Here is a 27,211-nt window from a genome sequence, read left to right on the forward strand (position 1 = left end):
CCTCACCCCTGGGCCAGAGCAATTGGAGTCAGCCTACCAAATCCCCGAAAATGAGAGCCAAAATAAACTTACCCTCCTCTGAGTTGTTCTTGTCAGGTATTTTGGTCACAGCAATGCAAAGCTGACTAACAGGTCACAGGGGCTCCACCTTTATGAGTGGGGTTAGTGCAGTCTGCTTATAAAAGGGGCCCCAGAGAGCTCCTCTGCCTATTCCACCAGGCGAGGATGCCACAAGAAGCTGCCTCTATGGAGCCAGGAAGTGGCCCTCCCCAGCGCAGGACTTTGCCATGCCTTGCTTTTGGACTCCCCAGCCTAGAGAACTGAGAGAAATACCAAGACCAGGAGAGGATGCCAACCTTCCTTTCCGGCTGCCAGTGGGAAATCTTCTGAACCCCTTCCTTGAGCTCTTGAGCTCACTGAAATGTGGAGGAGGAGACAGATTCAGGCCTGGCCAGACTTGGTATGCACCACAAGTGGCATCCTGGGTTGCCTTCTTCCCTAAGAGCTAAATCATGTTTTCTAGGAGCATAAGTGGGAGGCATCTGGTCCCCCCTCAGCTCTTGGGTGCAGGGAACCTGGGACTGCTCCTGCCTGCCCTTCCCAGCTGTTTCCTTTTCCGCCTTCACAAGGTTCTAGAACCTGACTTCGATTTTAAACTGTTTCCCCTTTCCTTGGGAGATCAGTGGAAACCAGGAGAAGGCTGTAGATTCTTAGTTTCTCTGGGTGCCCTTAAATCCTCAGCGGCGTCATTTAGGGGATTCTAGACTCCTCTCGGTTGGAGAGCTTATTCTAACCTATGCCACGTTTAGGAAGCCCATCACCTGTCCTCACAGTGTCGCGGAGAAAGGTGTCCTTGTTGGAGCTGTGAAGTAGGGCCGACCTAGATTTGGATCTTCACTCTGCTCCCTGTCCCTGGGTGATATCAGCCTCTGTCTCCCCGATTGGGAAATGAGGATGGTCTCGCGTGGACCAGCCCAGGATGGGCTACTGGTCTCCGGCACGTGTGCGGGACCCCGGCCGCTCTTTCCCGCGAAGGCCCTGAGGATGCCCACGCTCGTCCTCGGCGTCGCGCCCGGCCTCCTCGGGGCGCCGCGGCTTGGGCGCGCTCCCAGGCGCATTCCTGGCCGGGCAGCCCCTCCTCCCTCGGTCTTGGCCAAGGGGCTGGCGCCTCCCCGCCTCGCCGGGGCCGTCTCGTGCCGGCGGCGGCGGCTGCGGACGCTGGTGGCCGCGGGGGCTGCAGGGTCCGGCGCGCCGCGCACCTGGCCCAGAGACTGCGCCTCGGCAGCGCGGCGCCGATCCCCGAGGGGCCGGGCTGCGCCCGGCGCCTCCCGGGTCCCCGCGCGCCCGCCGCTCCGGGCCCTGCAGGGGCAGCTGCGGCATCTCCGGGAAGGGCTCGGCAGGGAGGGCGCCGAGTGATCTCCCTTCCCAGGCAGCGAGGTTCTGATTGGCAAGATGGTGCCCCACTCTTGGCGCGCGCTCTTCCTTCTCCTGCTGCTCCTCGCCTGCCCTGCGTCGCGGGCTTCCCAGGTCAGTGTCCCTGCAGCCCGCCGCTCCCCGTCCGGCTCGCGGGAGAGGCACCACTGAGGCGGGAGGGACCGGGCTTGCCACATGGCACTCGGACGCTCGGGGCGGGGGCTTGGAGCGAGTGTCCGGCTGCGCTTCAGTTTTCGGAGAAGCGCAGAGTCCCCCATCTGTCATCTCAGATGCGTCTCGGGCCAGGCGCCTGGGAGGACCCGGGCGGGTCTAGCGGGGCAGTTTGTGCGAAGCGTCGATCCGCGGGGAGAGGGCTCCGCGTGAGAACAGGGGAGGAGGCAGAGGTCTCCCGGACTTCGGAGACGGGGTCTTTCTGGGTCTCCGTGAGCGCTCCCAGCCATCCTGTAGGTTGGAGAGCGTCCCGCCCTCCAGCCCGGCATTCACACTGTGACTGGAGTGTTCCTGGCGCCACACACCTCAAACCCCACAGAACTTTCTTGGCCGGTCAGCTCTTCCCAGGGGGACTGACTGGGGAGCTTCTGAGTCCGTGCGCTCCGAGCCCACGACCCGCGTTTTCTTCCACGCACGTACAGGCAGCTTGCTCTCTTTTTGCGGTTTATGTTTGTTCAAGTCCCACTGGGTTTATTTACTCCATCAGATTCACGTTCCCATTAACTATTAAGAACTGGTTTTTAAAGCCACAATGCAGATAAAGATGCATCTTATTGAGGTGGACCTGGAATCGCCAAGTTCAGAGCCAGCATCCAGCAGAGGAGACTAACTTGGGCAGTCAGAGATTCCTTCCCTCTGAGAGGGGCCTGGCCCTGGACGGCCCACCAGTTACCCAGACCTTCACTGCCACCGACAGCAAACAAAGTGGCTGTATGTGGAGGGGAGGGGACAGATGCCACCAGGATTCTGTAGGCTTCTTCCAGGCACTGCATCCTCCTAGCAGCCGGGAAGCAGGATCCTGGTCACCCCCATGTTGCAGATAAGGAAATTGAGACCCAAGGAGTCTGTGACTTAGTCAAGATTACACCGCCAGGAAAGAGAAGTGTAAATCCAGCGGCCCTTGTGAGACTCCAAGCCTCCCTTGCTTGCAGACTCTTAACTGTACTCCTTGCATTGGGGCAAAATCCTTGGAACAAAAATTGGGACAAAAGCCTGGCAGACATGCCCCAGGCTATCTGGAAACCCCCTGGAGTATAAGAAGGGACTCCCGGGAGGGAAAATTAGCTTCAGACCAGACCTGGTGAGGATAGTGCTATCAGTGGTACTTAGGCTTCTCGGGGCTGCTCAGCAGCTAGGCACTCAGAGGCCCCATTTGGGGCCACAATGAACCCATCCCCAGAGAAATGGAATCTCCCACTAACTTCACAGACACCAAACAAAACAAAATCTGCATCCTGAGTTCATCCCAGCAGCACAGGAGGGTGCATCCTCTAGGGGTTCCCTAGCCCTGGCCCTGGAGGGGGCAGGGTATGCAATGAGAAGCTTGATGCCCAGCCCTGCATCACCTGATCTTAGGTGCTCAGGCAAATGCCTGCCTCCTGAGAGCACCTGGGAAACAGGTGAGACTCAGGCAGCTGTCCCCAACATTGCAGCTGCTGCACCCAAAATGAACCTTCTGGGGCACCGTTCTCAGGAGATGGGGATCCACTCCCTGCCTGCCACATCCAGCTGTCTGCGATTCTAAGCTGTAAGAGCACCTGACTCAGGGGCAGGGGAGCAAGAGAGACTGTTCATTGATGCTTATTTCAACGTTCATGTGACTTGCACTCCCCACCCCTCCTCCACTCCAGCCTGCCCAGGCAAGCCTGAGGGGTGAACCACAGGGAGGCCTCTGGCTGGCCGGCCCCCATGCTTGCTGGAGTAAGCATTACCTGGCTTCTTCTCATCTTTCAGATCTCTGCTCAGATAAGCACCCCTCTGCCAAGGCCTTCCAGACCTCCTCTGTCCCTGCATTTTCTATTATTAAGGGAAGTGGAAGGTGGCTTTGCGCAGGGTCTGCAGCAGGGACCCTGGGCCTGGCCAGGCTCCCAACACCCCTCCTGTCTCCAGGGCTTTCCGCTACCTCCCACTTGTGAGCAGTCTGTCTTGAGTCATTTTTCCAGGTGTTTTGTGACTGGTTGACGGAGAGTGGGTGGTTGCTGGGAGGCAGGGGAGGTCAAGCAGCAGGGGGACCTTGCAAGGGTGGCTGTTTCTCAAAGCTGTGCCCTCTTTTCCCACAGGAGAAAACTGGCTTCACTGGGGAGACAGGAAACATGTTTACCCACCCCTGCTACCCCCCCCCTCCAGCCCAGAGGTTCTAGAGAAGCACAGGCTCCCAGCTCCTCCTTGCCTGTGAGGTGGGCAAGGTGTTAGAGGTGGAGGGGTTGGGATGTTTCAGAGGCTCCCCCCTCCCCAAACCTTTCTGACCTGAGATGTGTCAGGGTTCCAAATCCTACCATTACAGGGTTATGTTTTGGTCCATCACTTTCTTCTTCTTCTCCTTCTTCTCCTCCTTCTCCTCCTTCTTCTTCTGCTTCTTCTTCGTAATGTGGTTGAACCCAGGGACCTTAACCACAGAGCCACATTCCCAGACCTTTTTTAGAGGCAGGGTCTCGCTAAGTTGCTGAGGCTGGCTTTGAACTAGAGATCCTCCTGCCTCAGCCTCCTGAATTGCTGGGATTACAGGCGTTCAACACCACACCCAGTTGGTCGATTGCATTTTACAGTTAAATAAAAACACATGTTTTTAGTGTTCATTTCCATTATTTTAACCATAGATCTGTGGCAACCACACCACTACAATTAGGATACAGAGTGGTTCCATCACCCCCAAAACTACACCATGCCGCCTTGTGAAAAGTCACACCAGACCATTCCCTATAACCATCATCTGTCCTGTGTCACCAAAGTACCATCTTCTCCAGTGTCATAGCAATAGGATCAAGCGGGGCAAAGCCTTTGAACTTGGCTTCTTTAGCATCAGTGTTCCAGGTCCCCCTGTTGGCGTGGGCTGCACAGCGCCCTACCATGGTGTCACCTCCAGTTTGGGGCAGTTATGAGTAGAACGGCTATAAACATTTACACACAGCTTTAGTGTGGCTGTAAATTCTCATTTCTCTTGGGAAATACTTAGGAATGGAATTGCTGGGTCATTTGGTCAATGGAAGTTTCACTTTGTAAGGAACCGCCAAGCTGTGTTTCTTTCTTTCTTAATCTTATTTATTTATTTGTTTTGGTGGGGTTCTTTTTTTTTTGTCTTTTTTGGAACTGGGGGTCGAACCCAGGGCTGTGCGAGTGCAAGGCAGACGCTTTGCCACTGAGCTACACCCCAGCCCAAGCTGTGTTTCTTAACTGATGTCACCTTTTACATTCCTGCCAGCATCACATGAGACACCCAGTTGCAGGCTGGGGACATGGGCTCCGTGTGCTAAGGCCCTGGGTTCAATCTTCACTTCCTGTGCTTATTTGCCACGTGACTAGTCTGTTGGGTGAAGCACCCATTCAGGGTCGTGTTGTTGTTCAGGCTGGCCTCTGACCCCTAGCTTCAAGTGATCTGCTGCTCAGTTGCCACGTAGTTGGGACTACAGGGTGCATCACGGTGCGTCACTGTGCGTCACTGTGCATCACTTGGCATCACTGTGTCAAGCTTGCCCGCTCTTGTTGCTGTTGTTGTTGTTTGTTTGTTTGTTTTGTTTTATATGGAGACAAAGCCAAGGGCGCTTAACCACTGAGCCACATACCCAGCCTTTTTATATTTTATTTGGATACAAAGTCTTGCTAAGTTGAATAAGGCCTTGCTAAATTGCTGAGGCTGGCTTAGAACTTGTGATCATCCCACCTCAGCCTCCCGAGCCGCTGGGAGTTCAGGGGTGTGCCACTGCACCTAGCCAGCTTGCTCATTTTAAAAATGTTTTATTTATCTTCTTGTTGTTCAGTTTTGAGTGCTCTTTACATATTTTGTATACTAGTTCTTTTTTTAAACATGCGAGTTACAAATATTTTCTCCCAGTTTGTGGCTTATTTTGTAACTTTTTTTTAAAAACAATGTCTTTTCTAGAATAAAGACTTTCAATTTTAACAAAGTCCTAGTTATTAATATTTTTATTTTTATGGATCAAGTTTTTGGTGGTCAAGTTCAAGAACTGTTGGCCTAAGGTCATGAAATTTTTCTTCTAAAATATTTATAGCTTTACATTTTTACTGTGGTCCATTTTTAGTGACTGTTTTTGGACCAGGGACTAAATTTAGGGGTGCTTAACCACTGAGCCACATCCCCAGCCCTTTTTTTGTATTTTATTTAGAGACAGTGTCTCACTGAGTTGCTTAGGACATCTCTAAGTTGCTGAGGCTGGCCTTGAACACTCAATCCTCCTGCCTCAGGCTCTTGAGCCACTGGGATTACAGGTGTGCGCCACCAGCCTGGCTTTTAGTGACTTTTTAAAAAAACTCACAGGTGAGGTGTGTGCGTCCCTCTGCATCCCTTGTTTATTGTTCCAGTTTGATTTGTAGACAGATAGTTGGATTCCCATTGATTCTTCCTGGCAAGTTGGTCAGAAGTCAATTCGTCGTCCACGTTTGGGATACTTCTGACCTAACTTCATCCATTGAGAAAGTCAGTCCTCCAGCTTTATCTTTCCTTTTCAAAACTGGCTATTCTCGTTTCTCTGCCTTTTCAATAGAAGTCTAGAATCAACTCATCTGTATCTACAAAAAAATCCTACTGATTATCAGTATTGCAATAAATATAGATCAATTAGGAGAGACACAAGATCTTAAAAATATTGCACAGTGCTGAGCACAGTTTATTTAGTCTTCATTTAATCCATTGGAGTTATTTTTTTTCTTTTTTTTTTTTTTAGTTGTAGGTGGACACAATACTTTCATTTTATTTATGTGGTGCTGAGGATCGAACCCAGGGTCTCACACATGCGAGACGAGCGTCTACCACTGAGCCCCAGCCCCAGCCCCTCTGTCAGAGTGTTTTAGTTTTTAAGTCAAGCATGGCTCATCAGATTTATATGAAATAATGAGTTATTTCATTTTTGAAGCTATTTTAAATGGGACTTAATTTCCAATTGTGTGTTTCTAGAAGATGCCAATCCAGTGGGTTTTCCTGTGTTGTTCTTATGCCTTATGACCTTGTGGAACTCACTTATCCGTTGTATGGATTTTTTTTTTTTTAGATTTCCTCATTTTTTAAATACACACAACTGTATTGTCTGTGAATAAGGGTGGTTTTATGTTCCTTCTACTCTCTTCTGTGTGTTATCTATTTAGTTTTCAGCCTGACAACATGAACTAAAACTCCCAGTACTACATTTAGGAGGAGAGTGGACAGGCTTGTCTGTTTTTTTCATCTTGGGTTGAACCCCGGTTGTTCCACCACTGAGCCACATCCTCAGCCATTTGTATTTTATATTTTGAGACAGGGTCTCGCTAAGTGACCCAGCCTGGTCTTGAACTTGCAGTCCTCCTCCCTCAGCCTCCTGAGTAGCTAGGAATCCAGGCATGTGCCACTGCGCCTGGCCATGGCCATTCCGTATTTCTAAGCAGCTGGTCTCCTGTGGTGACAGATGGACACTTTCCATTGTTCACTCCCCAGGGTACTAACCTATTTTAGCTTTTTTGCTGCTGTAACTCAAGGACCCGACCAGAGTTGCTGTAAAGTAGGAAAGGTTTATTTAGGGGCTCACAGTTTCAGAGGTCTCAGTCCATGAGAGGCTGGCTCCATTCCTTGGGCTCCAGGTGAGGCTGAGCATCAGGGCGAAAGAGTGTGGCAATGGGAAGCAGCTCATGTGATGATCAGAAGCAGAGAGAGACTCTACTCATCAGAGACAAATATATATCTCAATCCCCACCCCGAAGCCCCCTCCTCCACCACACCCACCACCTCAGTTTCCACTCAGTTCATCCCTATCAGGATTAATTCACTGAGTGGGTCAAGCCTCTCACAGCCGAATCATTTCTCCTCTGAACCTTCTTGCGCTGTCTCCCACTTGAGCTTTTGGGGGCACCACGTCTAAACCACATCATGAACCTTTCGAGCTGTCTATTGCCTGGTGCCGTAGGTGGGTTCTGCTGAGGCCCAGAAACTGGTGGCTGTAGCCTGCGGTTGGGAGCAAGGCCAGCGGGGAGGGCGACGGGGGAGATGACCTCGTGTGCTCTCCCCGACTGACTCAACATCCACTGGCTTCCCGGGAAAACCAGTGGCTCTTGCCAGGGCAGGATTCATGACCTATTCCCCAGTCTGAGGACGAACGAGATGAAGAGGGTGGGAGAAGGGGACCCAGAGCATGTCCCTTCCCAGAACGGTGTGGCCCTGCACTTGGCCCTGGACTTGGCCTGTTAGTTGCAACTGATGCCAATGTGGTCAGGCTGCTGGGACCGCCAGGAGTGTCGGTGGGGATAGACTGCTGGTCACTCGGGAGCTCACGCTGATGAGGGGTGTCTGCCAGGGTCACAGCTCCAGGAGTGTTTGCCGACCCTGCAGGAGCCGGAGCCTCGGAGTCTTGTGCAGAGCCGAGACGGGGTATGTGGTGAGACACCGATTTGGTGCCCACAGTGGCCCTGGCACCGGGAGCAAAGCAGACAAGGGCAGCCCAGCAGTCCAATGCTGAGAGGCCTGGCGAGGCTGCAGGTCGGCATGGCACCTGGACCAGGCAGCAGGAAGTGCCAGGCAAGGTGGCTCCACGTCAGACAAGCAGAGAGTGTCCTGGCCTCGCGCTGGTTCATCTGTGTGCTCGTTCAAATGAGCACCTAGTGTATACTCGGGTCCCACACTCCACAACAAGGTCCTGGGTTATCTGAGACTTATTCTGTGCCCAGGAGAGATGCAGGGCAAGGGAGAGGTGGGATGTGGGACACTTTCTGCAGCAGGTCACATCCGGTTCTGGAGCAGATGCCCTGGGGTCCGAGTCCTGGACATGTCACTGTGGCTAAGAGACATTCTGCCTCCTCAGATACAGAGTGGGCCATCGTGGCACCCACGTCCTGGGCTGCCTTGGGCATGTAATAAAGCATTCATGTGACACATGGTTTAAGTGCCTGCTCTTGGCTCCCGCCATGACCGTCATCGCCCCTGTGACTGTTTTAGAACACAGACAAGAAGGGGACCCAGTGTGAGTGTAGAAACATGAGCAGCCAGAGGAGGTAGAGCTCAAAAACTTCCAGCACGCGGGGCTCAGAGCCCAGAAGGAGGCTCCGTGGTGGACTTCCTGTCCACCTGTCTAGGCCTTGGTATCCTGGTGTTGGTCAACTTAAGTGTGGGTGGTGCTGGGAGGCATTGTTCAGAAGCCACTAGCCTTCGATCAGTAGGCTTTAAATAAAAGAGATCACCCTCATGGTATTATGGTTCGGCCTCCTGCAAAAGACGGATCCACCCCTCCCCCAGAGGAGGGGATTCTACCTTTGAGGCTGCCCTTGGACTTGAGCTACAGCCTGCAGACTTCCCTGGTCTCCAGCCTTCCAGCCCAGGAGCCGGTTCCTTACAGGCCTCTATCTTTCTCCATGTGACTTTTAGCATGTTAAATATGTGTGCTATGGATTACACAGGGATGATACCTGATACATACTAAACACGTGTTCTATGTCACACTTACAGGAAGCAGACATATGTTAAATAAGCTTGTTTTGTGTGTATTCCTACTGCCTGCTTCTCCGGAGCACCCTGCCTTACGCCAGGGCCCTGGGCCGCTCCCCTGGTGAAATCCTCTCACTCCCCCAAGATGTGTCCCCTTTCCCTGCTCTCAGGCAAGGATGCCGGGTGGGGTCCCTAGGATGAGGGAGTTGAGGAGCGGTAACCGGCCTCCAGTTTGGCCTGGAGGAAGCCTTCGCCCCCTTGGGCGTGACTCCCGCTCCGAGGGCGTCAGGTCCTGGCCAGCAGGCGTACATCTGGCCAGTGCATGGTCCCTAGACCTGAAGACATCCAAACATCTGGGTTGCTGTTAGCAACGCGCTGACCTCACACATAGCTGTGGCTTAGGCAGACCAGCGCGAGAGGCAGCCCCTCCAAGTCCGAGGGGTCATCTGTGGCCATCTGAGGCTCTGGACTCTCCTGCCATAGATGGGACTCTTGAAGGGTCCTCAAACCCAGCCTGACACTGAGAAGGAGACCTTTCTGCCACGCCTCGAGGGCCACCTCCCCTGGTGCCCCCACACACCCCTGAAGGCTTTACCCTGCCTGCAGGGCCTCAGGAGCAGACTCCAGGTCTGTGAGCTCCAACAGCAGGGGCACCTGGCTAGGACGGAGGGTCAGGCCTACCAGGGTGGGGTGTGGGGACCAGGAAAGCTGGGGTGTCACAGTGATCTTTGGCTATGTCCACCCCTGGCCACAGGTGGGGTCTCCAGGTCTCACATGCCTCTCCCGGGGTGGCCGTGAGCTCTGAGGAACCTCCCATGGATGCTCTGGAATGAATATGGTGAGAAATCGGCCTGGGGAAGATGTGCTGAGGAGGGGTGTGGCTGGAGTATGCTGTGGGCCTCGTTCTTCCAAGAGCCTTAGACCACCCCCCTCCATAGCTATTGGCACTGACCTGAATGTTCCAGAACCAGCTATGTCACCTCCTCCCAGCTCAGGAAGAGCTGTGTGGGCCGTGCCTGCTGTTACTTCTCTAACTGTTCAAAGAGTCTCACCCCAGAGATGGCAGATCTTGACTTTTTCCTCCTCAGTGATGGAAGAGTTTCACAGAATGTCTTTTCTTGACCCCATTTCCAATAAGTGACTACTTCAAAGAGGAGGGGATTCTAGTTTTCATTGCTTACTGTCCACAGCAGAAGCCAGGGAAGGAGCCGGGTCTGGAAGGAATGGAAACGTTTTTCGGGGATCTCTTTAGGGAGAAGAGTAGAGGGACCCAGAAGAGGCCAGAGGAGTCAGACTCGATGTGGCAGCTTCAGACCTCCTAGGTGCAGTCCCCTCCCGGTGTGCAGTCCTCCCTGGCCAGGGGTTGACCTCGGCCTGTCCATAGCCCTGGTGAGCTTTCCCGCCAGGGTAGGGGTGGCACTGAAGGAAGTGACTTGCTCCCATCGCAGCTCTTCTTGGCTCAGAGAGATGGAGGCAGGGGCATGGGAGGGAGGGGAGCAGAACCGAGGCTGAGGGTTGCCCTGCTCTGTGACAGGTACCATGGCCATGCCAGCCTAGAGGAGGAAAGCAGAGGACAACCCTGAGTCGCTGGCACGCGCGAGCAAGAGGACATTGAGCTTTGTGCACGTGGGTCCCCCTGAGAGCTGGAACCCAATGAAACGCTCACAGATTGTGGTCCTGGGACACAATCTTTGTTTTGATGTTGTTCCTGTTTTGCACTTGGTTTAGCCAAAAGGCTAAGGTGTGGTGTGGTGTTTTTCTTTGTTTCTGAATTGTTTTGCAAGGAATATGCTGTCATTGTAGGATCGAGCAAGATGGTAAAGTTTGAAAGGGGAAACGCTTGGATTCTCAGTCCCCCTCCTGCGACCTCATTTTTCCCCCTTGCAGAGGGACTCAGTTCCACCTGTGCCCAGGCTGAGCTCAGGTGGCAGATTCTGAGCTGGCTCTGATGGCTGGTCCTTGGGGATCTGCCTGTTAGGAGCTGCTGCTGCACATTCCCCCAGATCCCCTGCGGAAGGCACTCATTCTCTGCTTCCCTGGCGCCTGGCCCTGAACCTGGCATGCTGGCCTCCCCAGAGCACCAGGGACCTTCCTGGTACCACGTTGGCCGTGTTAGCATCGTCCCAGGAGATCCTGAGGCCCTGGACTTCCCTCAGCGAGGCGGCCTGCAGCCCTTCCATCTCCCCGCTCGCCTGGGTGCTGCCCGAGTTTGCTTGGTCACAAAGGTTTTAATATTTTCCAGTTGCAACCAGGGACATGAGTGTGTCTCACCCCTAATGTCCATCTCCGGGAAAGCAGCTGGTTTCCCTAGAAACAGCTGTTCCTGGAGCCAGGGGCACTGAGGTTGGAGACACTGGCTGGCCTCTTCCCTCCACCCGCTCCCCTTCCCCGGTCAGGGTTTGGAGCCTACCCCACCACCCAGTCTGGGCAGCTGCCTGCTCTTCCCAGCAGAGCCCTTGGCATTGAGTTCTCTCTGCTTCAAGACAGAGTTCTTCCATGTCCACCAGGACAGCTATGGCCCACAGAGCCCTCTCCCAGCTGTCTGGGCCCTGGGCAGCTGTAGAATTCGTGGTGAGGATGTTTCCTCCACCGCTTCCCTGCCCCCACTGTCCGACCTCAGTGCACACAGGGTTGACCCCGCTGTGGGACACTGAGGTGCCAGCATTTCACTCCCTCATGCAAATTCATCAATAAGACCATTCATCATACAGGGGCGTGTGAGAACCAAAGAGAACGCCCACCGGGCATGGGGACTGGGCTAGAAGTTGCAGGAGCAGGGGACGGCTCTGCTGCTCCTTGGCTACACCCATCTGGGCCAAGTCACTTGATTCCTAGCCTCCCTGTCTTCATCTAGGAGAAGGAGACAAACATATCACAATAACAAACCCCAGTGGAGACTGTCTTCTCCCAGGGTTGCTGCCAGCTCGTGGCTGCCGGTGTTTCTGGAAGAACTCGGGTATTCTCCCCTGTGAGGCACTTCACCAACAGGACTGACACACAGCCACGGAAACACCTACGAAGCAGTCCTGTTTTCTGTGAGAGGGAGGAGGCTGGGTGGGTCTCCCTGCTGGGCAGGTAGGGATGGCAGGAGGTCCCCGCCGGTGCCCCCAGGCCCTGCGTGGGAAGGCCTGGGGGTTGGGGGAGGAAAACAAACAACTTCCATTCCAGGCAAGGCTGTGGGGCTGTGCCTCTGAGGCCCTGGTGTGGTGGGGCCAGGAGCCCCCGTGGATTAATGAGTTCCAGGGGCAGTTGGCAACACAACTTTGACAAAAGCGTCCATTGAAACCGGCCATGAGTCATCTGCTTGGTAAGAGCAGCGGGGTGCAGGGGCCTGGCAGTCTCGCAGCCTCCCTGGGAGAGCAGACGTGGCTCTGTCCACGTGGCCACCGTGGTGGCGTCCAGTGGGCGAGGCTGGCAGCCTCCCAGGCAGCAGAGGCCTCGTGCCTCAGTTTCCCAACGGTGCCGCTGGCTTTGAGACAATTTCCCTCAAATCATAAAACTAATACTCTATGGACAAAAAAATCAGTACAAGAAAAATAAAACTCAACACATAAATTTGTCCCTAAGGATATCCTTGATCTTCATCTTGACCTAGCTCCTTTCTTCCCAGCAGGTGACACAAGTCAGGTCACATGAAGCTGTGCCCCAGCTGTGTGTGCACAACCTTAGAAGCCAGTGGCCCTGGATGTCAGGTCCCCCGCCCACTCACCCAACTCGCCCTCCCCTCTCCCTCCCCGTCCTGGCACTTAAAGTCAATTGAGATTAGAGACTCTGGGATCTTTATCATGGAACATGATGCTTACCTTGCTTTAGGAGTCTATCGATGACAAGCACAGTTCTCAATTTTTCCTTTTTTTTTTTTTTTGGCATTTAAAAAATCATCAGAATTGGCCAGAGATGGTGGCTGGCGCATACCTGTAATCACAGAGGCTCAGGAGGCTGAAGCAGGCAGATCCTGAGTTCAAAGCCAGCCTCAGCAACTTAGCAAGGCTCTAAGCAACCCTGCAAGACCCTGTCTCCAAATAAAAATTTTAAAAAGGGCCAGGGATGTGGCTCATTGGTTAACTACCTGGGTGCAATCCTGGTATAAAAAGAAAAAGAAAATTATCAGAGCTGGTCGTTGACTTTTATGAATGCCTCTTTAACTGTATTGAGCTTTTTTCTTATTTTCCCTGGTACACTCGTGTGCACGTACACACACATACACACACACACGCAGATGCATCAATACTGTTTTTGTGGTACTGGAACTTGAACCTAGGGGTTTGCACATGCTAGGCAAGCACTCTACCACTGATACAATCTCAGCCCTTTTCATTGTTTTGAGACAGGGAGGGCCTTGTGAAGTTGCTGAGGCTGGCCTAGAACTTGAGATCCTCCTGCCTCAGCCTCCCCAGCCTCTGAGATTACAGGTGCAGTCGGGCCCTCATTTGGGTTTTTTTTGAGAGGTGAACTGGGCTATGATACACGTGCTGTCCTCTGGTGATATAACCAGGCAGAGTGGGGCTGGAGTGCTGGGCAGAGAGGGCATCTCAGGAGGCCACTTCCAAATGGTGCTTAATAAGAGAGGTTTGGATCCTGTGTTTGGGGATGTCTGGAAGCCCAGAGCCAGCGCGTGGGTCTGAGCCCGTCCTGATTCGGGGTGGGCTCTTCTCTCCCCAGAACTGTCTCAGCAAACAGCAGCTCCTCTCGGCCATCCGCCAGCTGCAGCAGCTGCTGAAGGGCCAGGAGACCCGCTTCGCGGAGGGCATCCGCCACATGAAGAGCCGACTGGCCGCACTGCAGAACTCTGTGAGCAGGGTGGCCTCGGACGCGCCCCCAGGTGGGTCCCCGTGTTAGCACTGCTGGGGCCTAGAACCCACTCAAGCGGCCCGCAGTTCTGTCCCCAGCCCAGGTCACCCCTGCAGGAAGCCCTGGACGGTCCTCCCTCCTCCCTCCTCCCTGCCTCCCTGCCTCCATTTCCATCAGAGGGCACATCTTAACCCTGGCTGGAGTGCGTGTGTGTGTGTGTGTGTGTGTGTGTGTGTGTGTCTGTGCGCGCGCGCGCGCTCGTATTAAAACTGCGCCTACTGTCTCCCCCGACATGTCACCCTCTTTCCTCTTACACCTTCATTCTGGGCTACACAGCCATCATGGCCCTATGATCCTGCAGAACTGCCAAAGCAGTTGCTCAATAAATGTGGATGGCATCAATGAATGGATTCCAATTAGTTAGAAATCAATCGTCAATCAATCGTCTCCACCTTCCTGCCCCTACCCAGTGGGACAGCAATGGGCTTGTCATTTAACAAACTTTTTTTTTTTAAGCACTCTTAATGGAAATAAGGGCCTTGCACATGCGCGGTAAGCGCTCTACCGCTGAGCTTTACTCCCCATCCTTAAAGGGCTGTTTTTTAGGGCAGTTTTAAGCAAAACTCCTGGGAAAGCGCCAGAGCGCAGGCGCACGCCCCACCCGGTGCTGGCGTCCCGCAGCGGGTCGGCCCCGCTGCTCTGTGCGGGAGACTGAGGATCGCTCGGTGTGTTCAGGCGTGAAAAGTATCCTCCAGGGATGTTCCAATGCGGGGAGGCGGGGAGGGTGCCCCCGGGACGAGTCCGGCTTGTCTGTTGAGGTTGCAGCGTGGCCCGAGGCCCCTCTGCAGGGGACAGCTCCGACCGCACAGGGGCGCCTTCCCCTGGGTGACCCTGCGGGCGGGCGCGCTGGACGCGGGCGGGTGCTTTCCTCTGGCTCCATGTCCTGGGGCGGGCGGGGACCGAGCCTCTGGCCTGACCGCACCTGCTCACCGCAGACACACCATCGGGGCGCTCTTTGCGGTGGAGACCGTTTCCTGGGCCGCTACTTTACAGAAGTTGTGGTGCAAATCCAGAGGCTCAGCGCGGAGCCCCCTCCTGCTTCCCTTGGCTCAACCTGCCAATCAAAACTCACCCTTCCCAGGCAGGTGATGCCCCAGCCCTCACACACCAACTCCAAGGGGCAGTCAGGGCGTCCTTCTCCCTACAGACTGGGAAACTGAGGCCAAGAGAAATGGGTTAGCAGCCTCGGGCCCTTGATCCAGTGATTCTATTTTCTCCTGTTAAAGGCTGGACTCCACAGAGCCTGTTCCACGGGATTGCAGAGAACTGCCTGCAGGGAACCGTAAAGCACGGCCTGCCCGTGTCTTAGGCCCCTGTCCACCAGACCCACGGAGAGGCAGTGCTCATGACATAACTCCTCCTCTCATCCCCAGCTTGGGGCTTTCTTCCCTGAGCCAGGTTAGGTTTTTTAAAAGTGGTAAGTTCTCTTTTTAAAAAGTGCCCATCGTGTACTGTGCCTCACAATAGGTGCTGGACGCAGTGCTGGGTGCGTCACAGGGGTCCAGCCCCGGGACAATCCTATCAGGTTGTCTTGAGGTCCCTGGGCCTCGGGAAGGCCAGACATTGCCCCAGATCAAATGGCCAGTAGTGGGGAAATTATCTTCTGCTTTGTTGTGGGGGCAGGGGCATTTGCTGGGGGTGAGCAAGAATAATTACTGGTCTTCCTGTTTCTGGCACCAGGCCCTGTGTCTCCCTGACCTCAAGCTGCTGTGATGACTTATCTGCTGATCTCATTCCTTACACACTAACCTCATTCCAAAAGGTGCAGGGAATTCATGTGGCCCTATGTACTCACCAGGACATGTTCATAAAGTGGATCGACCCAGGGGTTCCTCCTCATCCTCCACTAGAGCAGTGGCCTTCAGCTCTCTTTGGGGATGTGATTGACCATTGATTTCTAACTAATTGGAATCCATTCATTCATGCCACCCACATTCATTGAGCCACTGTTATGTGCCAGATACTATTCAAGCTATCTAGGTACAATTACTTGTGTTGTCTTTCTTGAGGGTTTTTGTTTTGCTCTTGGGTTTTTTGTTTGTTTGTTTTTTCAGTACTGAGCATTGAACCCAGAGGCTCTTTACCACTGAGTTACAGCTCCACCCATTTTTTTAAATATTTATTTTTAGGTGTATGTAGATGGACATAACACAATGCCTTTATTTTTTTATGTGGTGCTGAGGATCGAACCCGGGTCCTGCCTGTGCTAGGCGAGCGCTCTACCACTGAGCCACCATCCCAGCCCCAACCCCCCACCCATTTTTATTTTTTATTTTGAGACAGAGTCTCAGTAAGTTGCCCAAGCTGGCCTTCAGCCTGAAATTCTCCTGCCTCAGCTTCCCAAGTCACTGGGATGACAGGCATGTCCTATCATGTCTGGCTCTTTCTTGAGGTTTTTAAATATTTCTTCTTCCCAAAGACACCCTATTCCTTTCCCCCTACAGTGTTTTAAACTTTGTCAGCATGATAAAGTTATTTAAAAATAACCGTGGAGTCACCTATCTCAGGCTCTGGGCAGCGCCCTGTGGGCCTGCCGGCCTCTGGATGTAAGCTCCCTCCTGCCTCAGGAACTCCTCATTAATAAGAACCCCTGAGAGCTTCAGGGATCAGCTCCTGCCCTCCTGCCCCTCCAGGCTGCCCTGGCTGCCCCGTGGAGAACCCTTGCTGAGTCTGGCCGGGGTGCAGTATCAGGGCACAGTGCGGTGGCCTCTTGAGGGCTGGGTTTTGTCTGTCTTGGTCGCCAGTGGCAAATTCTCTTTTTAAAAAGTGCGTTTTACCTGGGGACGCAGGGAGAGCCCAACACATGATGTGTCATTCATCTGCTGGTTCAAGAACCATTTATAGGTCATTCACTAAGCGCCAGGTATATATAGGGCCCGTGCTGAGGACACAGCGGGGACCAGGCCAGACGGCACCCAACAGAGAATACTAACCCCAAGGTGGAGACAACCCGGCCAGCAAGGATGTTCAAATGGTTGCCAATCTAAGAAGAAAGTCAGGGAGCTGTGGGGCCAGGTGCCCTGGAGGTCTCGGCTGGCCATGGTGGCCGGGGAGCACTCACTCTGGGCGGTTCTAGCATTTGAGTAGAGACCTGAAAAGCAAGAAGGGGCCAGCTGGGAGAAGTTCTGGGGAACATTTCAGGCAGAGAGGCCTGGAGATGGCCTGAACCTAGCCTGTTCAGGACACTTAAAGAACCCGAGTGAAGCCAGGGCTGGTGGTGGACACCTGTAATTCCAGTGTCTTGGGAGGCTGGGGCAGGAGGATCACAAGTTCAAGGCCAGCCTCAGCAACTTAGCGAGGCTCTAAGCAATTTAGGGAGACCCTGTCTCAAAAATGTCTGGGGATGTCGCTTAGTGGTGAAGCACCCCTGGATTCAATCCTCAGTACCAAAAAGAAAAAGAAAGAAAGAAACCCAGGGGGCTGGAGCTGCCAGAAAGCAGAGCCAGTAAGTGGCAGCGAGAGGGCGAGGCAACCATGACAGGGCGGAGTCCGCCCCTCTCTTAGGCTCCCACTTGGTGTCGCTGAGCGGTGTTGCGCCTTTCATCAAGCAGGCACCCCAAGAGCCCCTGAGGACTGGGTGAGAGGTGTGTCCTGCACGGCACAGCCTGCAGCGGGACTCACAGAGGTCCCCCTCTGTAAGCCAGGAAGCCGACTATGGCCCGGAGGAGGGCTCCTCACCCTTCCTTTTCTCCTTACAGTTTCCTGCCCGGCGCTGAGCGCCCCACCTGACGGCAGGAAGTTTGGAAGCAAGTACTTGGTCGACCATGAAGTGCATTTTACCTGCAATCCCGGCTTCCGGCTAGTGGGGCCCAGCAGCGTGGTGTGCCTTCCCAATGGCACCTGGACAGGGGAGCAGCCCCACTGCAGAGGTACGACCCAACGCACTGCTCGGGTCTGCTGGGTAGGAAAGGTTGCTCCCTGGGACACCTTCGCTTGATTCTTTAATCATTCCTGGACCACAGAACATGGGGAACTTGTCTTGACTCCAGGCCTGGGCTGATCTCTGCATGAGTTTGCTAAACCCTCACAACAAAGTCATGTTCTTGCATAGAGGGAGATTGAAACCTTGTGGTAAGGTCACACAGCTGGGAACACTCTGACCCCAGAGTCTTTGTTCTTCAACACCTTCCTCTGCCCTGGATTCTGGCAACTGGGTCTTATTAGTTGGGGGCAAGAAGCCACCCGTGCTTGAGGAGAGGGACAAGAGGCAGGGCCTGCAGTGGTCACTCTGTTCTGGGGTTGCGGTCTGCTTGCGAGCTGCAGGGGTTCCTCAGGATGGAGGAAATCCCTCTGGTGTCCTTTGTGTCTGTAGACAGGCTCAGGGAGAGTGCTTTGAGATGTGTGGACGCAGGACACGATTTTTTTCTTTATGCTAGTCTGAAAACAGAACTTTATGATGTGGAGTGCCGGGTTTCAGTTCTAGCAACTAAAAGGCTCAGGGGTCATTCCAGTTGAACTGGGCTGACTGGGTTGTGCAAAATAACCACACAAGAGACACAAATACCTTTTTCTTTGGGGTCTCTGTGACAACTCCTCTGACCTTAAGGGTCCGCAGGAAGAGAGAGAGTGAGAGCACGTGCTGACCCCTTTTATTGAGAAGAAGCTATTCAAATGAGGCAAGAGATCAGGTTTCAGGGGGGCTGAGTCTGTCTTCATGATGTCCACTGTCAGCAGGTTGACTGACACCTAGGTAGGCCAATCAGGTAAATTCCTGTTGAGAGCAGAGTGTCAAGGCAGCTGCAGTCGGCTAACTTGGGAGAAGCCCTGTCCAGCAGCTGCTGAGAGATGGGTAGTGACCTACGAGTACTTCACTGCAGCTACCACAGGGTGACCACCACGCCCAGTTTATACTTAGATGAAAAATACCCTATCCAACCCATTCTAGGACTGGCCACTACCTTGCTCCCTATGCCAACCCTTCCCAAATGTTAGTATACGTGGCCCTGGTATAAGTCCAGGTGGGCTGCACCATGTGGTCCTCTGGTGGGGAAGGACAAATGGCCAGGAAGGAGGCTGCAGAGAGAGAGCTCAGGATGAGTCTGGAATGAGCTGGGGAGTTGAAGATCAACAATCAGGAGAGCACCACGTGGGACCATGGAAGAGGTCAGCCGACTCACCGCCATGGTTGGCAGGCAGGACCGTCCACTCCACACAATGATCTTCAAGGGAGAATCTGACCTTCCGGGCTCTGACTTCGGTGAGGGGCTACGTAGCTCTCCCAAGACATCAGGCAAGAGGCAGTGAGCCTGTTCGGATGTCCCCCCTGGCCAATGGGTACGAACCCTCTGTCTAGTGTAGCTTGCTTGTGACTGGCACCACACTGGCTGGTTAGGGCCCCAAATCCATCCATGCTCTGAAACTCTCAGGATCTTCTCTGCTTCTAGTAATAGCAGGAACAAATACAGGGAGTTTCTCAAAGTTGAGTTAATATCAGTAATAACTAGAGAATATACTAAAAGTGCCGATTTCCTTGGTCTTTGGAGGCCTCAGTGCCTGCTTCCCGTGAGCTGTCTGGGTGGCTCTGGAGCACACTGCACAGAGTCATGGAGGAGGTCCTGCTCAGCGTGGGGAGTCCTCCCTCATGACGAGAGCACCCAGGATCCCTGGAAGACACCCTCTTCAAGTCGCAGAGACAGAGCTCAGCTGGGGGGCGCCAGGGGTCCCACCTCTGTCACGCAGCTCTTTTCCATGCCTGGGCTCCTGGCCCCCACGTTTGTAGCTCTCTGCCCGAACACATCCTCCCAGGTCTCTTCTCTGATCCACTCCTCTTGTCGTCTGAATCACACGATGCTCACCATAAATGCACGCTCTCTTCAAGGACAGAGAATATGGGTGGTACCCAAACAGTGAGCCGGCAGCACCAGGCCATAGAATGCCTCTGACTGCACCTCAGATTAGAAATGTGAGCGGGCGTGGTGGTGCACACCTGTCATCCCAGCTCAGGAGGCTGAGGCAGGAGGATCACGAGTTCAAAGCCAGACTCAGCAACTTAGCAAGGCCCTAAGCAACTTAGCAAGACCCTAGCTCTAAATTAAAAATAAGAAGGCTGGGGATGTGGCTCAGTGGTCAAGCACCCCTGGGCTCAATTCCTGGTACAAAAAAAAAAAAAGGTTAGAAATGTGGGGAGTTTGTATGGAGCCTGTCAATAAATGAGCATCCTGGGCAGATCCAGAGAAGGCAACAGGACGGGTCCAGGGGCACCTGTGTGTGTATGTGTCTGGCCACTGAGGCCCCAACAGACTCCAAGTGGAGGCCAGACTCTGTATCTTCCACTGGAGGCCCCCAAAGAGAGGCAGTGGCCCCCAGCCCTTGGGGTCAGGCTGAAAAGACACCAGTGTTCACACCTCTTGACTCTCTGCCTCTCCATGGCTTAGTGGTGGCCCACTCTTGGAGTGGGCTGGTGGCCATGATGGGGCTGGACCACAGGTCCACACAGCAGTCCAAGCTCCATGGCATTTGTGAGCAGTTGTTCCAGCCCCAGTCCTGGAAACTGGTCACCTGAGAACAAAATGGCTGGCGGAGGGCACAACCAGGCTGAGGTTATAGAGCCACGGAAATGGGTCCTGTCCCCTGGGCAGGTGACATTTGCACAGTCTGGGCCCTATGGACAAACAGAAGTCCTCAGACAGTTTATATAACAAGGCAGCCCCACAGGAAGCCAAAGTCCTCTTGAATCCCCCCAAACAAGGCTATGATTCTCCTCAGGCAAAGCACCTCCCTCTTAGAGGGGTGGGCGAGGGGCTCTTAGGTTGATGAGGGCAAGGGTTCAAGTTCCCATATGCTGCCAGCAGGTCAGCAGGCAGACCTCTTCTTCCTGCGCAGATGACTTGTACCTGGACTGAAACCCAGCTTAGGAAATCCATAACAAGCACACAGCCTGAGGGCTTTGAAAATCATCTTTACATAACTAAGATATGCAGATGAGTGTTGGGGAAAGTGGATGCATACCAAAAGCTATAAATAAGCCAAGAACAATCACCTAGCACTCAGAGAAAAATGGAGTGCACTTTTACAGTCCGTGTGTCTACCTAGAGCTCTTCCACAGACCCGTCGAGGGCATGAGCAAGGAATGGCATTACTGAAAAGTCAATCACTCCTGCCTGGTGAAGCATAGGAGAGCTTGCGGCTGTGAAACTGGGGGACTCACTGTTCCCATTCCCAGCATCCTGCTGGGCTATCCCTCCCCTTGACAACACCCCTGAATTTCACTCCTGTTTAAAGGTTGTTCCACTTTGACGCTGGCTAATGGGGACAGAGGGAGTGGGCAAGAGGACAGAGGCCTCCGCCTGGTTACAGCTGTCTACACTGCAGCTTTGCACACTAAATCAGTGCCTCCGGTGGAGCACGGCCAAGTGCCAGGCCCACTCCTCACAGAGAGCAGGGTTACTGAGGAGAGGAGCCAGGGCAGCACGTCAGCCAGGTTACTGAGGAGAGGGCTGCCAGGTCAGGTGGGAGCAGACAGCTGGAGGAGTCCCGTGACAAAGGAAGTTGGCTCATGATTGCCTTTTGTTTTAGAGCTGGAATCACATCTGTGTTTGGGAATCCCTTCTCTCCTAGGTACCAGCGAATGCTCCAGTCAGCCTTGTCAAAACGGCGGAACGTGCGTCGAAGGCATAGGCCAGCACAGGTGCATCTGTCCCCCAGGGAGGACTGGGAGTCGCTGTCAGCATCAGGCTCAGACTGGTACGTAGCTGCTGCTGGCTGGTGGCAATGCTCCACTGCAGGGAGGTGAGGACCCTTGTCACTGTCACCAAACACAGATGTGTTGGGAGCTCAGTGCCCCTCAGTGGAGTGTGTCTGTCCTCTCTGGTGGATATCCTCCCCGTCCCTAAGGTGGTCACTTGGAGGGAACCTGGCTCTCCCATGCAACCCAGTAGCTCCGCCCGTGAGGATGTGGCTGGGAAGCCTCACTGTGGTCCTCTGCTCCATCAGCATCTCAGCCAGCAGAAGTCTTTCCTCCAACCTTCACGTGCTACAAGATGGGCAGTTGCTGATGCAGTTCAAAGTATTTGAAAATCTCAACAGCCAGACATTTGAGTAGTGAGTCCCAGTATATTCCCAGCAGAGGTTTAATGTGCCACACGGTGGCTCGTTTTGCACATGGCAAGAAAACCTCATGACAAGGGACCTGTGGAGAATGGAAAGGTGGTGGAATGAGATGGACATCATTACCCTAAGGTACATGGATGGCTGCACGTAAGGTGGGACGCTGTGTCGTGCACAACTAGAGAAATGAAAAGTTGTGCTGCAGTTCTGTACACTGGATCAAAATGCATTCTGCTGTCATACCTAATTAAAATACATTGATTAAAAAATAAAAAGCGCTGGGGGTGTTAAGAAAATAAAATAAAAGGAAGGGGGACTTCGCGCCCTGGGGGGCCTTGGCGGGGACCGTCTGGTGGCCTGCGTCTACACGCAACATCTCACTCGGGCGCCCCCGGTCCTCGAGGCTTGGGCGCCCTGCCGGGGTCCTGGAGATCTGCGCGTCTTCCTTCTCCACTCCAGGGGCAGCGCTCGGGAAGGGCCGCGCGGGGCTCCCCAGGGCTGGGCCCCCCCGCAGGTGCACCCGGCCGGCACTGAGGAGTCCCGTCTTCTCCCCGCAGCGGCCCAAGAGGAGGAGGACGAGGGCGACGTGGCCGGCGACCCTGCCTTCAGCCGCTCGCCCCGCTGTGCGCAGGTGGAGCGGGCGCAGCACTGCAGCTGCGAGGCCGGATTCCACCTGAGCGCAGTGGCCGGCCGCAGCGTCTGCCAGGGTAGGCGCGGGTTCGCGGGGACCCCGGGACACCCGGGGAGTGGGCGGGGCTCCCTCCGCAGCCCGCCCACCTGCAGGGAGCCCGCCCCGCCCTGGGTACGCGGGAAAGGAGAGGGTGGGGCGGAGGACGCTTCCTGGGCGTGGTCTCGGAAATCCCCGCCCACTTCGCTGTTTTGATGTTAAACAAATAGATGTAGCTGCTGGGTAGACTGTGGGGGTGCTCCTCAGAAAGCCAGCCTAGAGAAAGCAGCGGGGCGGGGTGGGGATCCCAGGCGCCTCCCCTTGTCGGATCCCGGCCCCGCCTACGTGCCCAAGCCACGCCCCTTCGTGGCTGTTATCCAAGTGCTCTACTGCGGCTCAGGCTCAGCAGCTACCCCAAGTCCAGCAATAGCCTCAACTGCTAGAGAATGGGGCCACCCTAGTTGGTGGCTGGATGACACCGGCTTCGTGGCTCCTGAAGTCAGCGGCCTTTCTCTCCTCAGATGTGAACGAGTGTGAACTCTTTGGGCAGGAGGGGCGGCCCCGGCTCTGCATGCATGCCTGCGTGAACACCCCGGGCTCCTACCGCTGCACCTGTCCCAGTGGATACCACACCCTGACTGACGGGAAGACCTGTGAGGGTGAGTGAGCTGCAGCAGGGGCAAGTGGCCCTGGGTCTGGACAGTACCATCTGTACCTGATCACCAGCTGCTGCCGCCACGCATCCTAGCCCCGACCTCACAATCAGGAGTCAGTGTCTCAGGTCCATTGATCTTTAAACACAGCAACAAAAGGGCCTCTCAAAACCAGACCATGCCATCTAAATAGGAAATGAGTTGCTTAACCTGTGGGAGTGACTGTTTTCAAGGTCAGATCATTTCCACCCAGCTGGGGCTGGACCCAGAGGCAGAGCAGCCAGTCAGCCACTTCTGATGTACAACCTGGAGAAGCCCATTAGATTCCAAGGCCTTGTATGGGCATCTGCAAGGCCACCTTTAAAAGGGATGATACCTTACAGTCACTGTGCCTCCATGTGGCCAGATACACAATGCTGGCCATGTCCATGTCCTTCCGAAGGTGGAAGGCCCAGGGACTGGCAAGAGTGAGGGCTGCCACTATCCTTGTGCTTGAGCAGTGAGGAGAGGATGGGGTTTATCAGAGCCTCCTAGATGGCTGGGGGGATGCAGATGGCTGGGGCGGGGTGCAGATAGCTGGGGGGCTGGTGGCCACCACCAGATCTGGCCCCAGGCAGCGACCCTTCAGAGGAGCACACACCCACCCTCCTGCCTCCAATCTGCCAGCCCAGCTGAGAGTCCAGAGGGCTGAGAGTCCAGAGAGAGCCCAGGCCAGTGAGCCTCCTAGAACAGAGGGGGTTGGATGGGCACAGGTAGGAAGGACATGACTGGCTTAGGTTCTACCCCTGCTGAATCCTGTCCCTCAGTCCTGGGGGACTGGGTTGAGCTTTCTAAGGCTGGTTCCAGGAATGGTGACAAGGGGCCTTCATGGACAAGTGGGAGTGGGAGGCACCCAGGGGGCAGGGGAAGAAGTGTAAGTGGGAGTGGCTGGCAGAATGGAGAGGCTGAGAGCTCTTGCAACAGTCACTGTTGTCACCAGCCCCAGGGACAGGGACATACCAACAGCAGGCCTCCTGTGACCCCACCTCTCAAGTGTTGACATTAATAAACACGAATAGTCCAGTTCTCCACAGCAGCTCGTAGTCAGAGCGTGGTAGTCCCCGTCATCCCTGGAGGGTACGTTCCAAGACCCCCAGTGAATGCCTGCAGCCAGAGCTGGTATCCAGTCCTGTGTACATACCTATGTTCAGTGCAGCTTATAAATTAGGCACAGTAGGAGATTAACAGTGAAAACTAATATTAGAGCAATTATTAAAATATACTCCAATAAAACTTATCTATAACATGAATTATTTCTAGAGTTTTCCATTTCATATTTTTGGATCATGGTTGACCACTATTAACTGAAACTGAAGAAAACAAAACTGTGGATGGGGAGGGACTGCTGTAGACAGCCCAGGCTCCTCTGGGTGCCAGACCCTGAGCTCTGGTGCTGTAGCAGGCCTCTGGCGAGAATTGAATCTACTGACGTAGAACCACCACACACTGGCAGGACCCACAGCCCTGCTCTCCCCCATGTATCCCCGTGGACACAGTACACTGAGGGCAGTGCTGCCCTCTAGGGCAGTGGCAGGGGCCTCCTCCATGGGCAGGAAGAGGTGGCTCCCTGCTAACTTCTCTTGGGGGTCCCCTGCAGGCTCAGGGGGGTCCACCTCTGGGACTGGAGTAGCAGGAGGCATCCAAGGAGCTGCCCCCCAGCCCATCCCACAGCTCATGGAGGCCCACAGAGGACTGCTTGAAGTGGGGAGAGATGGTCTTCAGCGGGGGGGACTCCCTGGGTGCTTGGAAGGAGAGCAGAGCAGGGGGTGTCTGCATCTGGTGGAGGAAGAGCCCAGGAGGAAGGTTTTTCTGGAGATTTGAACCTCAGCATGCAAACACCAACACAGAGGCCTTTGGGCTGAGAGGGAGGGAAAGAGGTCAGATCCTGGGGAGCGTGCTCCCCAGCATGGTTCTGCAGCACTTCCGCAGGTCCCTGGTCTAGATGGCTGGGGGTGGTTCCTGCCTGAAGATAAGTGCCATTTGAAAGTCCACCTTGTGTGGAGTGCTGCACTCAGAGCCTGTTGGGGCCGCTCCTGTGGTTTGGTGATGGAGGGAAAGTCAGGAGTGGGTGGATGTTTACCCTGGGTTCCTGTCTTGTATTTCAGATATTGATGAGTGTGCAGGTCCACAGCCCGTGTGCCCGCAGGGGACCACATGCATCAACACCGGGGGAGGCTTCCAGTGAGTCAGCCCTGAGTGCCCCGAAGGCAGCCACAATGTGAGCTACGTGAAGACTTCTCCCTTGTGAGTACAGCCAGGGCCACCCACAGCTCTTTGCACCCAGGCTCCCACCTGTACTTGTGGCAGGGCTGGACGCCTCCAGGCCTTGGAGGAGGGAACAGCTGTGTCACAGGAAGGATGAGGGCCAGGGAGCTGGGCGACCAGCTTCTCTGAGCTCCCATTTCCCTTTAGAGGTTTGCATTTAACACTTTGCCATAAGAACCCATCTTGTCACGGGAGAGTAATGCACCAAGGGCTCCCCTGCCACAGATGATGGTGGCACTACAGCCACCTGTGGGCATGGCCAGGGAGGGCGACCAGACAGAAGCAGCTGCCTCTGATGTTACCTTGAATCCCACAGCAGCCAGAGGCAGGTATACATGACCCGATTTGGAAGATGGTCATTTTCTCAATTCCACGTAGCTGGTAACTAATGGACCGAGTCATGCACTGCACTTTGTGTTACATCATCTGCTTTTCCAACAGTGCTAGAAGGTTCAATGCCCAGTATGCTCCACACTTAAACAGTAGAATTGCCTTTTATGGGAGATGGACATTTAAGGGTAATAACTATCCCTAGCACAAAGCCCCCACACTTCTCAAAAAGATCCTGAGAGCCCTCACACTATTTTAAGATGCAGAGAAGTGACTTCATAAGCTTAGTTATTTAAGTTGCTCTTTGGATCAAAGCGGAAATTAGAAGCATCAGGAAAATGTGTGGCACCTAAGAGTGACAGTTATAAAAGAGAATGAGGACTCCAGAACCTTCCCAAAGGAAGGGACCTGTCTGTTGTGGCCTCCAGGGACATGAGATTAACAGGTGAGTGTGATATTTGATCTGCAAAATCATGATGGTCAGAATCGCCAGACACTAAGTTTTATTTGTCTTTTGTGTTTGATAAGATAGAGAAATATGGAAAACTTTTCTATGGGACCCTGATTCCAAGTGGGTAAGGAAGACAGGGTTTCCTGCTTTAAGAATAAAAGTCATTGTATTTGGAAAGCTCGTGTGTGCTGTCCCACACTGCAGCTGACTGTGGGGGTCCTTCCATGACAGGGGGAGGTCTTCCCACCTGCAGAAAGGGGACCTGGTTTGAATTCCAGTGTTGCTATCATTATGAATCTTCCCAGGCTTCGTTTTTCTTTAAAAACTAAAATAATAGCACTTCAATATAGACGTGTACACACACACACACACACACACACACACACACACACACACACACTCCCCACATGAGTCAGCAGGGCTCCCAGGACTGGAATAGATGCAGAGTCCCTTCCCTGGACATGCCTGACGCCAGCCACATTCACTTGCCTGCAGTTCCGGAGCCCCTGGGTGAGGGACTCAGGGCTGGGGAAGGCCCCCTGGTGATTTTTGCAAGCTGGCAGGTCGGGGGAGGGGGCCCTCTAGAGCTTCCCCAAGTCTGACTTCGTCCATCTTGCCTCTGCTCCAGCCAGTGTGAGCGAAACCCCTGCCCCATGGACAGCAGGCCCTGCCGCAGCATGCCCAAGACCATCTCCTTCCATTACCTCTCTCTGCCCTCCAACCTGAAGACGCCCATCATGCTCTTCCGCATGGCCACGGCCTCGGCCCCCGGCCGACCTGGGCCCAACAGCCTGCGGTTTGGGATTGTGGGTGGGAACAGCCGTGGCCACTTTGTGATGCAGCGCTCAGACCTGTGGGGGAGCTGA

General features: G+C 54.3%; 1 pseudogene; it reads left to right on the forward strand.

The window, feature by feature from the left end:
* The first annotated feature begins 1,424 nt into the window (after positions 1 to 1,424).
* On the forward strand, positions 1,425 to 27,211 carry LOC144249867 (fibulin-7-like; annotated as a pseudogene).

This window comes from Urocitellus parryii, chromosome 12 (genome assembly GCF_045843805.1).
Source record: "Urocitellus parryii isolate mUroPar1 chromosome 12, mUroPar1.hap1, whole genome shotgun sequence".
In the NCBI taxonomy this organism is placed as follows: Eukaryota; Metazoa; Chordata; class Mammalia; order Rodentia; family Sciuridae; genus Urocitellus; species Urocitellus parryii.